General features: G+C 47.0%; 1 protein-coding gene across 2 annotated transcripts in view; it reads right to left on the reverse strand.

The window, feature by feature from the left end:
• Fbxo10 (F-box protein 10) overlaps nucleotides 1–14952 on the reverse strand; it is a 46018-nt gene extending 31066 nt beyond the window's left edge. The window contains exon 1 of one of the 2 annotated variants that reach the window (XM_055605340.1): nucleotides 14861–14952. The gene's annotated coding sequence lies outside the window, so the exon portion shown is untranslated. Of the gene's footprint in view, nucleotides 1–5999; nucleotides 6015–14860 lie in introns of those variants that run through there. The other variant, XM_055605341.1, reaches the window with a different exon arrangement.
• Between the last annotated feature and the right edge of the window lie 1175 nt (nucleotides 14953–16127).

Genomic DNA, 16127 nt, shown 5'->3' on the forward strand with positions numbered 1-16127 from the left:
CTTTAAAAATCCTGTCCACTCAGAGCTCGGGGTCCCACTTCTCTACTGCTGCGCCAGTGAGACTTGGGTCCCGAGTTCGATCGCTCTCGTAATAAAGCTCTCTTGCAACTGCATCGAGTCGTCTCCTGGTGGTCTCTGAGGGTCCCGTGAACCTGGCATAACAGTAACAGTAGCCAAATTACGGTTATGATGTAGCAATGAAAATATTTTTATGGTTGAAGGTCACAACATAAGGAACTGTGGTAGAATGTCGCAGCACTAGGAAGATTGTGAACCTCTGCTCCAAAGGCACGTGGAGAAGGCTCTGGAAACACTGAGCTTGCCCATTCCATGGCTATCCCGCAGAGACTGCAGCGAGTGTCTCAGAGCTGAGCAGGTGGCTAGCTCTTAATTACTTCCTCAGCTGGTCTCACTTCTGCCTCCCTGGAGCCACTCCAGCTCTGCACTCTTACACAATCCATACGCGCAGAGACCTTGAGTGACAGACAGACTCGGCATCTGGAACTCCAGCGCAGGTTTCTCAGGGGAGGCACCACCTGACCAGAGCTGTCTTTTAAGGAGTTCCAGAAGAGGTACGGTGAGTAGAACATCGAAGGCAGGAAGTCACAACTTTGCAAATATTAAATGCCAATGTTTTCCCCTCAGATGGTGGGGCTATCTGGGAAGGTTAGGGCAAAGGCATCTGTAATGATTTGAGTACACCTCCCAACAATCTACGTGTTAGAAACCTAATCTCCAATGTCATGTCGGGTGCCTAAAGAGGCTTTGGGAGCTAATCATTAGGTGAGGTTGTTAGAGCAGGATGTCCATGATGACGGTAGTGGCCATTCATGAGGCACTAGTTCACTGGCCTCTGCTGTTTAATCATGAACAAGAGGCCTTTCCTAGATGCACTGTGCTCGTAGATTTTTTTTCTGTCTTTCTTTCTTTTTCTCTCTCTTTCTTTTCTTTTCTTTTCTTCTCTCACTCTGTTTCTCCTCTCTTTGAAATAGGATTTTGCTGTGTTATACAAGGTAACCTTGAACTCTTGGCCTCAACTGATCCTCATCTCAGCTTCTCAAATAGCTAGGATGACAGGCACATCCCATGTGCTTCTGTGCTCTTCGACTTAAGCTAAATAAATCTGTTTTGCCTTTTGTTTTGTTTTGTTGTCCTTTTCTCTGTGTAGTCCTGGAACTCAGTCTGTAGACCACAGTGGCCTTGAACTCACTCACAGAGATCCACTCGCCTCTGCCTCTTGAGTGCTGATATTAAAGGTGTGCGACATCACCCAGCTGCTTTCTCTTTTTCCTTTGTAAACTTCTGTGCTCAAATATTTTGTTACAGCAATAGCAAACAGACGAAGACAGGCAGAATCCAGCAAGGCTTCGGATTCTGGCTTGAGGAAGCAAACAGTGTGTGCCCAGCTGCTGGCCTCTCAGGAGGCCGCCAGTTTCTATCCTTCCTCCAGAGTCTTCCTTCCTTCCTCCAATTCCAGGGGGCTGAGTCTAGTGTGAGGCTGAGGTCCGTAATCCTTCCTTCGGGATGCCCTCTAAGCTCAGATAAAGGTTTCCTTTTATTCCACTATCAGTTCCCTGTTGTTCTATTTGCCTTTATTTACGAGATCTACACATTAGTCCACTGGGCATGTAAACAGCAAGGGAATTTCTCTAACTAGGTAACAGTTTTCTTTTTTTTAAAGTGTGTTCTACAGGTGCTGCCTTTCCTTTTTGCCACTGGGGCCTCTGCGCATGTAATTAAAAGGCAACAACTGTCCCCAGAGCCTGTAAACCTGTAGCGTGACGTCTGTAAGAACTGGAAAAACAATGTAAGTGGGGAATAGGTCCTGAAGTAGGTCCCCAACGCCTCCATATTTAGTATGTTCCTCAGGGTTTCTATGGTCTCTTCCACCTCCCCCTGGAGATGGTATCCCCAACCTCAGGAAGCGGGCAGAGGTTTCCTCCTGGGAGGTGAGCCCACAAGACTTAGCTCTCAGCAAGTATGCACTTCTGCTCCCCATGCCCTGTGGCTGTAAGCAACTCCCTGGACCTCTCTGCACCTATTTTCCCTACCTCTGAACCGAGACTAACACCTCTCACCAAAGGCCTCTTCTGCTGGTGTACAGATTTTGACAACTTTTAAAGAAAAGTGATGTTCAGCTAACAAATATTTGTTGCCTACTATGAGCCAGGCACTGTTCCAAGTACTGAAAAGCAATAAAGAAACAGGCAAGAGATTAAGCAAATGTTAACACAAACGCGACAGAGAAGTGAAGCAGGGGTTGCGTGTGCAAATGTGTGAACAACTGCCGGGGACTATTTTAGACAGGCCCCTAGGAAAGTGCCCTTGAACAGAGACCTGGCATGAGATGAATGAAGACTAGTGACAGAATGAAGACAGAGAAAGCCTGGCGATCAAGCGCTCAGCCAGTCCAACAGGGCATGCCACAGGGCTCCAGAGGAGAAAGTGGACAGAACATCCTTCAAGCACTGTAGTACTCTCACTGTGGAAAGTGCTAGAAAGAAGGCTCTGCTCTGTTCGGTTTGTTGCCTGACAGCCCAGCCTCAGAATCTGGGGTAGTTCAGTGCCTGACCCAGCACGCCCAACTAGCCTGACACTCACGAAAACAGACCATCTGGAGACTTTCTCCTCCTCTCTCTCTTTCCTGAGTAGAATGGAAGCCCCTTAGGCAGGAACTCTATATCATTGTGTGTAATCTGTATAGAACTATGCCCAGCCTGTGGTAGGTGCTTAGTACCGAATGAATAAATCATTACCGGACGGACGCTGCTGAGACTTCAGATCATTGCTACAGACTCCCCACTACCACACAGAGTAACAAGGAAATAAAGCCTAAGTATGTGCTCAACACTCGCCATGTCTAAGACCACAGGGTGGGCTTCACGATTCAGCGATTCAGCGGGGAAGGAGATAAGGGTCCTGCTCCCCTCTCCAGCAGAAGGCAAAGATTCATCTGTGGAAAATAATGACAACATCCCCTCTAACCAAAACAATGCCATCCATCACAAAACCAAAACAAAACCCAGTTTAAGTGGAAACACCTCCGTGCCTCAAGAAAAACCCTTGTTTGGAGAATAGAAACCTGCTGGAATGACAGACACACCTAAAATCCCATCAGGAGACCCATCACTGAGTCTAGGCCAACCTAAACTACATTCAAGCAACATTCTGTCACAAAGAAAATGTTACTTTTTTCCAATGTACTTTATTTCATTTATAAGATGTTACTTTATTTCATCATTTTCTCTTCACAGCCCTTCAAAAACCTGTCCCCAGGTTTTGGAGGTTTTTTAGAACACTAAGTCTTGGGTGCCATCACATCTTATTAGATCAGGTGTGGCATTTTAAAAAATATTTCTTTGTAGCTGTGTATCTGCTGTATTTGTGTAAATGTATGCCTCAGGAGGGTTGTGCAGAGACCAGAAGAGGGTGTTAGATCCCCTGGGATTGAGCGTACAGGTGGTTGGTTGCAAGCTGCTGTGTGGTGCTCAGAACCGAATGTGGGATTCTCTGCAACAGCAGCAAGTACTTGATTTATTATTTATATTTATTATTGTTAGTTTCTTTGTCTTTAAATTGGCACTCTTTAGACCAGGCTAGCCTCAGATTCAGAAACCGGGCTGCCTGCCTCTGCCTCTTGAGTGCTGGGATTACAGGCATATGCCACTACCCCCAACCAAGAGCACAAGTACTCTGTTGAGCCATCTTTCCAGACCTAGATAAGGCATTTCAACAAGACCCCCAAAGAACTTGTGTGGACTCTAATCTTGAGAAGCACTGAATGAAAGCAGTACTGTCTTCATTTTACATACATATGAAGAACTAACTCAGCCTGGAAAAAAAATCTTAAATGATAAGGGACTTGCCCAAGTCACTGCTAGAAAGGAGAGGATAAGGATGGAAAGCAAGTTTCATGAGTGAGTGAGTACGTCCCTGAAATGTGGATAGGAGTAAAACAACCAAGGAACGAAGCATGTTTGTAGAGAAGCCAGGTGTCAGTAAAAACCCGGAGGGAAAGCCTGCAGCTAAGTGGAGGGCAGCTCTTAGCTGAGACAGTTCCAGGGTCAGCTGGTTCCCATGGACACCCGAACCAGAGCCACTAGTTAATTTGGGGAGCTGCTACCTTAAGTCCCTGCACAAAATGTTCTACGTATCATGGTCAAATGACTCCTACAAGAAGGACATAATGGACTTCAGATTCTAGGTTGGCCTCTGCCTCCCCTTGATGGCTTACCTTGAGGGGCGACTGAACTCTGCTTTCATGCTCTATGATCAGATAATACAAAAATAGCCATCATGGTGCGCACACCTGCAATCCCAGAGCTTGGGTGGTGGCAAACAGGAGGATCATGCGTCTGAGGCCAGTCTGGGCTGGAGAGCAAGAACTGATGCCTCAACAAAACCCAAACCACAAAGCCCAATTGCTTCCTATTTACAGGAGGGCATCTTAGTTTCAAGGCGGTGGGAGATTAGATTTAGTCTTCAAAATCAATAAGAACAATGGATCTAGGGCAGCTCAAACCTCTTTTAGTATCCATGTAGAAGAAAAACAAGATTTTCCACCCACACCGTGAGGCATACAAAGCACCAGTTAAATAAGAACAAAGTGTACAGCAGAGCAACTGGAATACATTAATGATTTCGGATCGCAAGTCAAAGGCGGTATCTCTGTTTTTGTGGATTTTAGTTCGAATCCATTCTAAAGTAAGAGAGAGTGAAACACAAGCCACAAAAAGCCTGTACACAGGCCTGTACCCACACACATCCGCAGATGCTGTAAATAAGAAAAATCTTAAAACTCTGAAGGTTGCAAATGTCTAAGATGGGCATTCCATCATTTCTTCAAGCCTCGGTTCTCTGCAGCCTGAGAGACAGTATTTTCAGTGATGAAATCGGGCGCCATAATTCAGAGCGCTGTGTGCTTGATCAAAGTCAAGGGCTCTGAGGGGTTCAGGACACAGAGGCCCTCCCTTTGCCCTCCCCTCTCAGCCCAGGGACTGTCCACTGAGGTTCAGCTAGGAAGGAACACACAGGAGGGAACCCTTTGAACTGCCCTTAATCCTAATTCTCACAAACATAATAAGCAAACCTGAAAGGTTAAGAAAGGGTTTTTGTTTCTTTTTCTGTTTGTTTTTTGTTTGTTTGTTTGTTTGTTTGTTTTGAGACACGGTTTCTCTTTGTAGCCTTCACTGTCCTGGACTGGCTTTGTAGATCAGGCTGGCTTCTGCCTCCCCAAGTGCTGGCATTACAGGTGTGTGCCACCATGCCCGGCAAGTTTGAGGCAGATTCTTACTACGTAGCCCTGCTTGACTTGGAAAGTCAGTATGTACACCAGGCGGGCCTCTACTTTAAGAGGTCTGCCTGCCTCTGCCTCCTGGGTGCTGGGATTGAAGGTGGATTAACCACACCCACCAGGAGGGTATTTTGAGGGCTTACTTTTCTCGGGGTGCCTCAGTCATCTCAGGGAGCACTCAGCAGTATCAGGAAGTGATATATGCGAAGATGGATTCCTCATCTGGACTAGGTACAAAGTCCCTGTAGTACAACCAGCCACCTGCTGCCCAGGTCCCTCCTTACAGTGTTGGGTTTCACAGCTCGCCATGGCCCAGGGTCCCTGGCCTTGCCACCACAGCTGTACACATACACTCACTGACTGTGGAAACCACGAAGTTGGTCCTGTAGTTATTATGGGGCATCATAAAACGTCTAATCTGGACTGACTGCACTCTGCTAGGATCTCAAGACTTGGGATTTCAAGTCAACATCTACAAAAAATCCAAGGCACCTTGCCTGGTGGGCAGAGCCCAACCATCTGAACATTCCCAATCAGATCTTGTTGTCACCGTCTGTCACAAACCGCTCCCGCCACTTCTCTTTAATCATGCTCAGCTTGAGACAATTTGCACAAGTAACTGCTACTTTACTGATGACATTAAACATTCAGTGGAGTCAGACTGGTCTCTGCTCTTCCTCATCTATAAACATGGAGGTAGTATTACCTTAGGGATGTGTTAGGTGGGTAAAAGGTGCCCGGGAAGCCGTTAACAGTGAGCTTGACACACAGCAAATGGGCTGATTTCCTCCCTGCGATGTTTTCCTAAATCAAATTCCTTCCATTTCCTCTTCACCACATTTTGAGCCTCTTTTCTCAGCATCTTATGAAGAAGAAGAAAAAAAAAATGTCTGAAGTGCAGAGGGAATGGAGCTGACTGCCCACCTGCTCAGGAGCAGTGGTTGCCAAGAATTTTCTGTTTTTAGAATTTTAATTTTAATTATTGTGTCTCTTTGTACTCACGTGAGTAAAGGTGCCCAAAGAGGCCAAAAGAAGGTGTTGGATTCTCTGGAGCCGGAGTTTCTAGGGGACACTGAACTCAAGCCCTCAGAAAGAGCAGTGACTGAGAAATGCTGAGCCATTTCTCCAGGCCCAATAATCAATATAACTGAGGTAAGCAGGTTTCTAGTTCCTGACCATCAAATGGCAAGGAGACTGAGTTATTTTATTCAGAATAGGGCGATTAAAACAGCTTTGACAGCAGAAATTCACCTGGGTGGGCGTGTTCCCAAATACCAAATTCTAGGGAGTATTTTTATTTCAAGCACAAATAAGGGAGTGAATGGTGAGCTCGTTAAGGACCTTATGCCAGTCCGCAACAGGACAGAAAGTCTGGATTCACAGCAGCCCAAAGCCCTCTGTCCTCTGCCCACTTTTACTCTGCATATTTTTTTTTCACAGCATCAGGGTTTGAACCCAGGGCCTTGTGAATACTAAAGAATCTTGTGGCCGCTGAGTTACCCCTCCGGGCCCTTCGCTTTTGTTTTTGATTTTTCACAAAGGATCTTGCTATATTGCTTAGTCTGGTCTCAAACTTTCTACTTCTAAACGTGCAAGCCCCAGCCGTGTATTTCCTCCTCATTTTCATTTGCTTGTGTTCTGTACTGGCAGTGGTCCTAGGGCTTTGTGTATGCTAGGCTAGATCCCCAGTCCTCCTCTTCTGCGGTCTGACGGAATTGCCGAGCCTGCTCTTGACCGCTCTCTGCTACCCAGGCAGGCCTTGAATTTGTGATGCTCTTCTGTAGCCCCTCAAAGAGCTGAGGTTACAGACCTGAGACATCAAGCCTAGCACGTTGTTCTTAAAGCCATGTTCCCAGCCCATTTAGCCTCGTGGGCTGTCATTCACAGGGCCTCAAGCCAGGGCAAGATGCCACGTGGGATAGATTCTTGACCTAAAGTAGACAGATATCCGTGCCCCTTGTCAGAAACAGGAGAAACTCGAGAGAGATCCCCTGAGGCACTGAGGAATATGGCCAGATTAGAGCAAGTGAGACAGGGGTTCAGAGACAAAAAGGTTTCCTTTCTTCTTTTTTAAATGTTTATTTACTTTATGTTGGAGGAAGGCACCTGTCATAGCATTTATTTGGAGGTCACAGCATGATCTGTGGGAGTCAGTTCTCTCTGTCCATCATGTGGCTCCTGGGGACCAAATTTAGGTCGTCAGGCTTGGAGGCAAGCATCCTTACCTGCTGATCCATCTTGCTAGCCTGAGACTTTTTTTTTTCCTTTTAATATTTTTATTAATTCTTTGAGAATGTAATACATGTATAGAGGTGTGTATATCTCCTTCAACAAGGAGATGTGACCTTGTTGAAGGAGCGTGACCCTGTGTGTGGGCTTGAGGTTTCAAAAGCCCAGGCAGCCAGCCCAGTGTGTCTTCTTCTCCAGGTCTCTGCCTCGCTCTGCCTGCAACTTGTAGGTCAGATGTGAGCTCTCAGCTCCCTCTCCAGCATCTCGTCTGCCTGCTTCTATGCTCCCTGCCATGATAAGCAAGGATTGGTCTTCTGCAACTGTAAGCAAGCTCTCAATTAAATGCTTTCTTTTGTAAGAGTTGCCTTGGTCATGGTGTCTCTCCACAGCAACAGAACAGTGACTAAGACTAATGAATTTTGACCATCTTCATCCCCTACTCTTCCCAAACACACCTTTCACCCTCCACCTAACTCCTTGTTCTTCTTTCCAAAGAGCTATTTTTGATAACCCACTGGGCCCCGGCACTCAGGAGGCAGAGGCACGAGGGTGTGATGTCTGTGTTGCCCGGATACACACGGGTGTGGGCCAGACCACTGGAGCACCATCCGCCCACCAGAGGTGACTTATCGTTGTTTTGTTTTTGTTTCTTCGAGACAGCACTTCTGTGTATCTCTGGCTGTCTTAGACTTGCTTTGTAGATCTCTTGAACTCAGAGATCCACCTGTTTCTGCCTCCCTAGCACCACCACACCCAGCTAATTTTTTTTTTTTTCTGTCTTTTCAAGACAGGGTTTCTCTGCGTAACAGGCTTGCCTGTTGTCCTGGAACTCGGTTTTAGACTAGGCTGGCCTCAAACTCACAGAGACTGGCCTAGCTCTGCCTCCCAAATGCTGGGATTAAAGGCTTGCTCTACCGCCATCACTATCTTGTGACTTTTTTTTTTTTTTTAAAGTAAACTGACCCACCCACCAGCAGAAGCCAGAAGCTGTCACTAGCTTTTCAGCTGGAGGTGCGGGCTGTGGGCCCCTCCCCACTCCAGGCTGGAATATTGACTGGCCTGCTCTTGTGCAGGCAACCCAGCTGCAGGGGCTCATGGGTACACCTGTCCTACCATACCCAGAAGTACTATTTCACCCTGGTCCTCCCTCTTCTGGGAGGTTCTGAGTCCTGTGGGAGAGAGTTGGCCCTTATCTGTCACCCTGCACAAAATTCCAAATAGGTCAAAATCTCCATGTTAGACCTGAAACTCTGAAAATTCACAAAGAGTAGGGAATATATGGCAGGATATACTTAGATAGAGGTTCTTCTAAATGGGGACCCAGCAGCCAACAATGCGACCTCATGACACTGAAAAGCTTCTGTGCCGCAGAGGAAACTGTTAGTCATCTAAAAGGGCAGCCTACAGAATGTGTGGAAAATCCCTGCCATATACATCTGACAGAGCACTGGTGTCTGGGCTACACAAAGAATTCAGAAAAACTAAACACCAAGAGAACACATTACCCAATTTTTAAAAACTGGCTAATGGAACTGAATAAAGACTTCTCAAAAGAAGAAATACAAAGGCCAGAAAGATGGCTCATAAGGGCAGTTGCCATTAAATCTGACAACTTGAATTCCATCCTTGGAACCCACAGGGGGAAGGCGAGAACTCGCTCCTAAAAATTGACTTCTGACCTCCACACGAGCACGCACACACACACACTACACACTAAATATGATAGGAGGAGGAGAAACAGAAGAGGAAGAGGAGGAAGAAGGTGATGATGACAAATACAATGACAATGACTAAGCAGGCATGGAAGCAGGTGTCTTTATGAGCACTTGCGAGGTAGAGGCAGGTAAATCCCTGTCAGTTCAAGACCAGCCTGGTTTATACAGCAAATTCCAGGTCAGCTTGGGATACATAATGAGATCCAGTGTGTTGGCTGCTTTTCTATTGCTGGGATAAAACACCATGACCAAGGCAACTACAGAGAGTTTGTCTGGGCTTACAGTTCCATAGGGTTAGGGTCTATGGTGGTATAGTGATGGCTGGGACAGCAAGCTGAGAGCTTACATCTTAAACCACAACCAGGAAACAGAGAATACGAGTCTTTAAATTCTCAAAGCCCACCTCCAGTGACATACTTCCTCCAACAAAGCCACACCTCCTAAACCTCTAAATGCCCAAGACTATGTTGAACATACTTAAAATCATCACACCCAGCTTAAAAAAAAACAAAACTTAAACATCTAAGACATATCTTTTAGAGAATTCAACATTTGCATTAGCCATCAGGAAAATGTAAATTAAAACTACTTTGGCATTTCATTTACCCCAGTCAGAATGACTAACGAATGCTGGCAAGAACGTGAAGAGAGAGAAACCCTCATTTACTGTTGGTGGGAAGGCAAAGTGGCACAGCCACAGTGAAAATTACGGTGGCATTCCTCAAAGAGCTAGAAATGCACATGCCCCTGCTACACCATTTCCAGACATACCCAAAGGACTCACGCCCTATTAGACATATCTGCTCTTCCATGTTCACTGCTACCCTGTTGGCAATAGATAGGGAAACAGCCTAGATGTCATCAATAATGAAAAACACGGTACCCACACAATGGAAGTAAAGGGATGAGGACACTAAGTGAGAATATTATACTAAGTGAGGCAGCCCAGACCGAGAAAGATAAGCGCTACATGTTTTCATTTATAGGTGGCTCACAGTGTTGAATCTAGTGTGTGTTCAACTTCAAGTACCTGCAGAACCAGCTGAACCATCTGTGGATGAAGTGACTTTCAAGCCTGCCAACGTGGAACCACACTGAAAGACAAGGCTGATGACTTAGGTATTTCACAAAGAGGCCATCCATTAACCATAAGAAGCGTTCAGTATCAGCAATAGCCAAGGAAAGCAAGTTAAAGCCTCAAGATCTACTATACACAGGAAAGCAATTACAAATAATAAACTGACCAAGGCAAGTACCTCCCAGGGTTGAAAATAAGCATAACTCACAAACTGATAGCAGGAAAGACATTTAGAAGCTGGGCATAGTAGCTCATACCTGTAGATTCCAACAAATAGAAGCCTGAGGCAGGAGGATTGCTATATGTTCCAGGCTAGTCTTGGTTACATATTGACTTCCAGCGTTAACTACATAGTAAGTCCTATCTCAAAAAGCAACAGAGAAAATAAAAAACAAAACCGCCACCATCAACAACAAAGCAATTCTATTTAGATTAATGCAACCTAGGAAGAAGTTTGTTGGTATACACAACAGAATACGCCTGCGAAAAACCAGGGAGAGGGCTCATGAGGTAAGACCGATGATCTGAGGTCCATCCTGGGAACCCACACAGTGAAAGGAGAACCAACTTGTGCATGTCTCCTACCACTAAACAAACAAATGAGTAAATTCAATTCAAATGAGAGAGACTATGTCTGAGAATGTTCTTGGCAACCTACTGTTCATCCGCTGTTCATGACTGAACTTACTGTGACCTATTCACAGCGGCAGATACTGTTAGCAACCAACATGAAGTTACCACAGGGATGCATGCCAAGGGATACACCGAGCAAAAGAAGCCAAACATAAGATGTGAACAGGGTGATCTCACCCACACGAACTAGTTAAACTAAATGGTACTGTGTACCATTCATGGCATCGTCGGATGCCTACACACAATAGATGAAACAAAAATGAGGGTCATCTACAGGCCAAGATGGCAGCTTCTCAGGGAGGAGGTTACGGCTTGAAGGAGGCTCGTTCCAGTTCTTGAGGTTGCGGTGTTCACATTGCTATTTCCCTCATAACTATTTGCTAAACTCTACTTCTGTGCTTCTATCTATCTATCTATCTATCTATCTATCTATCTATCTATTTATCTATCTATCTATCTATCTATCTATATCTTCAGAGTAAAAACATTCAAAACAAAGATAATGAAATAAACATACTGATTCTTAGAAAAACTGAAAGTACATTAAAAAAAACCATTATTAAAAAAAAAAAAATCCCCAAACTTGTAACCAGCCTTTTGTTTGTTTTTGAGTTGAGATCTTGCCACGCTGACTTAAACTTTTAGGCCCAGGCAATCCTGTCTCAAGTTTTCAAGAGCTGAGACTACAGTGTTAGCTTACCTGGCCACAGTCCTTTGTTTTTAGTTTTAAAACTTGCTTCCCAAATTCCTAATGGCGTATAAAGCAAATACATTTTCACTTTCAGTGAAGCATATTTTCTTTTTCCCTTTTCTTTACGAAAGGTCTCAGGCAGCCTGGGTGGACCTGAACCTTGGATCCTCCTGCCTATCCTACAGCCTGTGAGACTGCAAGGGTACGCCCCCAGATCAAGCAGGATGTGTTTTCAACTGTCTAACTTCTTAGGACTGCAGGGGGAAACACTCACCTCTTAAGAGATGTATGCATTGCTAAGAATTACCCAGGAGCCCCTCTTACACTTGGAAAAACAGGGATCAAAAGGTACCCAAAGTCCTAGGGTGGCATCTTGCTGAAATTTGCAATTCCTGAGAATCTTTGCGTAGGTAAAACCCTGGTGACAAAGCAGAACCAGTTTACCAAAGGGACTTAGGTTAAGCTTAGAGAACGGAAGGAAGACGGAGCTCTTAAAATTCAGAAAGGAATTTTAAAGAATTCTCCTCCTCTGAAAGGAGGAGAATCCTGGTGATCTGTGGTGACCCGGAAGTCTAGAAGAAGCCAGCCTAGTAGCAAGCTCAATGCAAGGCTCCACAAGCAGTGCTTTGGGAATACAAAGCTAAGCATGTGAGCATGAACTAGAAAAGCAGGGGATCTTGCCGGCAGGGATCTAGTCCCTGAAAGGCCCTGCGCAGCAATCACTACTCATCTTGGACTGTGAGGGGCAGCTCTTCCACGGTGACGCCACATGGCTGTCAGAGATAACAATCTCTTGATCTGAGAGTGACAGGAAGGACCCCTTTGGGCTACAAAGGCTTCCATAAAGCTTAAAATCCTTACTAACCAGGGCTTTGGAACACTTGATAGGCTACTTGAGAAAAATAAAGCGATGTGTGACTGCACTTGAGAAATCAGACACACAGGTTAAACATCTCCACTGAAACGGACGGATCATAAAAAGCTGTTTTCTCTAGTCCCCGTTTATGTTAACAACCCCATTACATCAGGTGAGCTGGGAAACAAGCCATCAAGCTAACAGGAAAAGCAGTAGCTCGTTCAGAGGAAGCCCATGACAGGTGACTGAAGAGAAGGCTCATCCATTAAGGCAAACTCACGGAACAAAACGCTGCTGTGCTCGCTAGTATTCCTGTGACTGAGGCCCGTTAAAGCAACATGTTTCTTTCATATCACCTTTCAAAAGCAGGTGAGGCATTCTTTATTGCCCAGGACACTGTCCCTCTCCCTCTGAGCTCTTGCTGGTTCGCCATTTGCACCTTTCCAAAGGTCCAGTCTCCTGCCTCTCACAGCTGGCAATGTCCTCAGTTTTATGCCACAGCACATCATCATCATCATCATCATCATCATCATCATCATCATCATCACTACTAACAGCAATGGGTCACAAAAGGATTCTACAATCTTTCAGGCCGGGTCTATCTCTATATTCCCATCCCTCTTCACACTGTCATTCGTTGAAGGGAAGGAGGAAAAAAAGAAAAGGGAGAATATGTCTGCATTACAGCAGAAAAACAAAACAAACCGGAAAGCAGGACTTGGTGGGTGAGCGACTGGTGGCTGGCCACACAGCTCACGAGCTACTGGTGCTATCATGAAAATGTAATTCCCCTGATAACCATGGAAACCAAAATGAAAGCACCATGGTGAGGGTTGCTCTCTTTAGATATCTAAAAAAACATAAGAGGCCAGAAGCCAGAGAGACAAAGAAATCCAGGCATTCCAGGCCAGAGGAAATCCTTTCCTAAAAGCTCCTACGAAGTGCCATTTTCTCCAGTCTCTAAATCTCACCAAGCTTCCACCAGGGCCTGAGACCTGACCAGGATCAAGAAACAATTCAAGCCTCTTTTGTGTGCTGGTCCCCTGGGGCCAGCTGCTGTGAGGCAAGCTCCCTGGGAGCTGGAACTTACTGTTACCATAAAACATACTGTGAACCAGCAGAGGGACACACGGACACATGAACATACACACACACACATGTGCACAAAAGAGACTTTTATATAACCCTAAACTAACCTAGCTCGCTATGGAAAGAGCTCCACAGGCAGAGACACCATTGTCTGGTTCACAGCTATCTCCAGCTCCCTGTAGACATACAAACATGCAGCCAGAATGAAGGAACAGTTGAGTTAGAGCATAGGGAAGCTCAAGCATTCTTTCTACTACCCAGGGCCAACAGTGTTGAAGTCTGAGCAAAATCCAAGTCCTGGCCTCATTTTTGGTCCAGTTTCTCTATGTGCAGGAGACAGCTGGATTACATGGGCTCCTAGGCATCTTCCAGTAGACAGTCAATCCCTCTACTGTGCTTTTTTTGGTGGTAGCACATGCCTGGCAGTTTTCTTTCCCCTCAGAGGGAATCTGATACCCATCTGCTCAAGTAAATTAGCGTTCCCATCCTGCCTGACTCATTCGGTAGGAACAACAGGTTCACATGCCAATATGAAACAGAAGGCAAAGGGGGCCTGGGAAAGGGGAGAGGGTTCTACAGCCAAAAACGGTACTGTTTTCAGGATCATACACACAGTGGCCGGTGTCTCTCTTGGAGTCCTCTCTAGCTTGCCATTTTAATAATGCTCAAACCGAGAGCACTCTCTAAGGAGCCCTCTGGCCCCGCACTATGCTCAACTCTTCATACTTAATCCTCACAGCAACCTCTGGCCGGGAGTATTCATCTCTTCTTTTAACAGAGCACCATCGACGTGGCTCAAGGTTGCCTGGCTAGGGGGTGGTGGAAGTAAGAGCAACTCCGGAGTTCTGGCTCTCCAAACAGCTTTGCCATCAGTTCTTCGGTGCGGGAGGCCGGGCAGAGGTTAGCCCTCTTCCTTCAAAGATTTCTAGAAACCGAGTCTCGGGCGCCTTGCTAAAACTAGACCTACTCGGTGCTCCACTGCACACTTGGTCCTGCAACCCGGGTGACGGCTCGCAAACCGCCAAGTCCAGTTAATTCTCTCACACACTCGCAAAGCCCTGGGGCTGGAGGAGACCGCGGGTGGTCCCGGGGGGAAACCGAGGCACAGCTCTCCCGGAGCTCCGGCGCCCGAGGCCCCCACCTCCCGCACTGCCCGGGGCCGGGGACCCACAGCAACACGCTGGGCCCACGGCGGGGCCGAGCTGGCCGGTAACCTGGAGCATCCGCGGGCTCCCGAGAGGCCTCCGGGGCGCGCCGACGAACCCGCGCCTCTTACCTCGGGGAGCGGCGCTGCGGGGCTGCGGCCGCGACGCCCTGGAAGCCGCAGGGCTGCCGAGGACTGCGGCGCGCAGCCAGAGGGACCGACCTCGCCGCCAGCCCCGCCCCCGGAGACTGTCACGTGACGCGGGGGCGGGGCCGGCGGCGAGCGCGCGGCCGCGGGGGGCGGAGCGCGCGCGGTTCTGCGGAGCGCGAGCCTGGCCTCGGCAGAGCAGGAGTAGCACCCGTGGGCGGCGACCGCGGGAGGCTCCCAGGGGCTCATCGTGGATCTTTCCCAGCGCCACTAGAGACTAACAGCACCCTGGGCTCCGGGCGGGTGAGCGCGGGGAGCTGGGTTCACCCTGCGAAAACCTGACCCTGGCTAGAAGTCATGGGCATAACGATGCATGATGTATCTGAATATGTATAGCACTTGTTGAGGCAACTACTAGTTACCGGCCCAAGAGAACAAGGCGGTGATGGCTTCTGTTCTGAAATCCATTCCGTGGTGGAGAGGATAAACATGAAAAGCTATGTAAGTCCACACGTACTTAAATTTATGTGAGGTACAGGAAAAACTAGGGGTTGAGGAATGTGATGGTGGTAGCTCTATGAAAGAGGTCAGAGAAAGCCTGTGTTTGAGAAAGTTCATGCGCCAAGGGAGGTGAGACCGCTTCTTAGAGAAATGAAAAATGTCATGTGTGAAAAACAACAACAACAACAACAACACAAGATTCTTTATTCTTATGTGTTTGTGTGTGCACCTCGCGCATGCAGGAGCCCCTGGAAGCCAGAAGGGGAACTGGATCCCCTGGGACTTGAATACAGACAGTTGTGAGCCACCAAGTAAGTGGATCCTTTGTTAGAGCAATAACCTCAGTATTTCACAAACCTTGATAAAGGTTTTCCTTTATGTACGCGGAAGCCACAGAAGGGATGGAGAATTCCGGTGTTTGTCACTGTTACTCTGTAGTGAGAAGACAAGAGAAGGAGAGCGATTGGACTCCGGTACTGTAGTGGATGTGGGGGTGCACAGGATGAAGACAGTTTTGCAGTGGAGTCAGTTTGGGGTTATGAAAACACTGGGGGGAAGCCAACCTTCTCGCTTAACCGACCATCGCAGCCTAAGGAAGTGCTCTTTGCAGAAATCGAACTGTCATAAGAGGAACACAGACAGGCAGAAGATCAAAACCTCCGTTTTGGAGTTCTTAAATGTGTGATACCTGTGTAGCGTCAGGAGAATTTATTTTGCCGGAAGGTGGTGGGCACTGGCTGCTCTTGCGGAG

Source organism: Psammomys obesus, unplaced genomic scaffold (assembly GCF_907164565.1).
Source record: "Psammomys obesus unplaced genomic scaffold, mPsaObe1.curated_primary_1811, whole genome shotgun sequence".
NCBI lineage: Eukaryota > Metazoa > Chordata > Mammalia > Rodentia > Muridae > Psammomys > Psammomys obesus.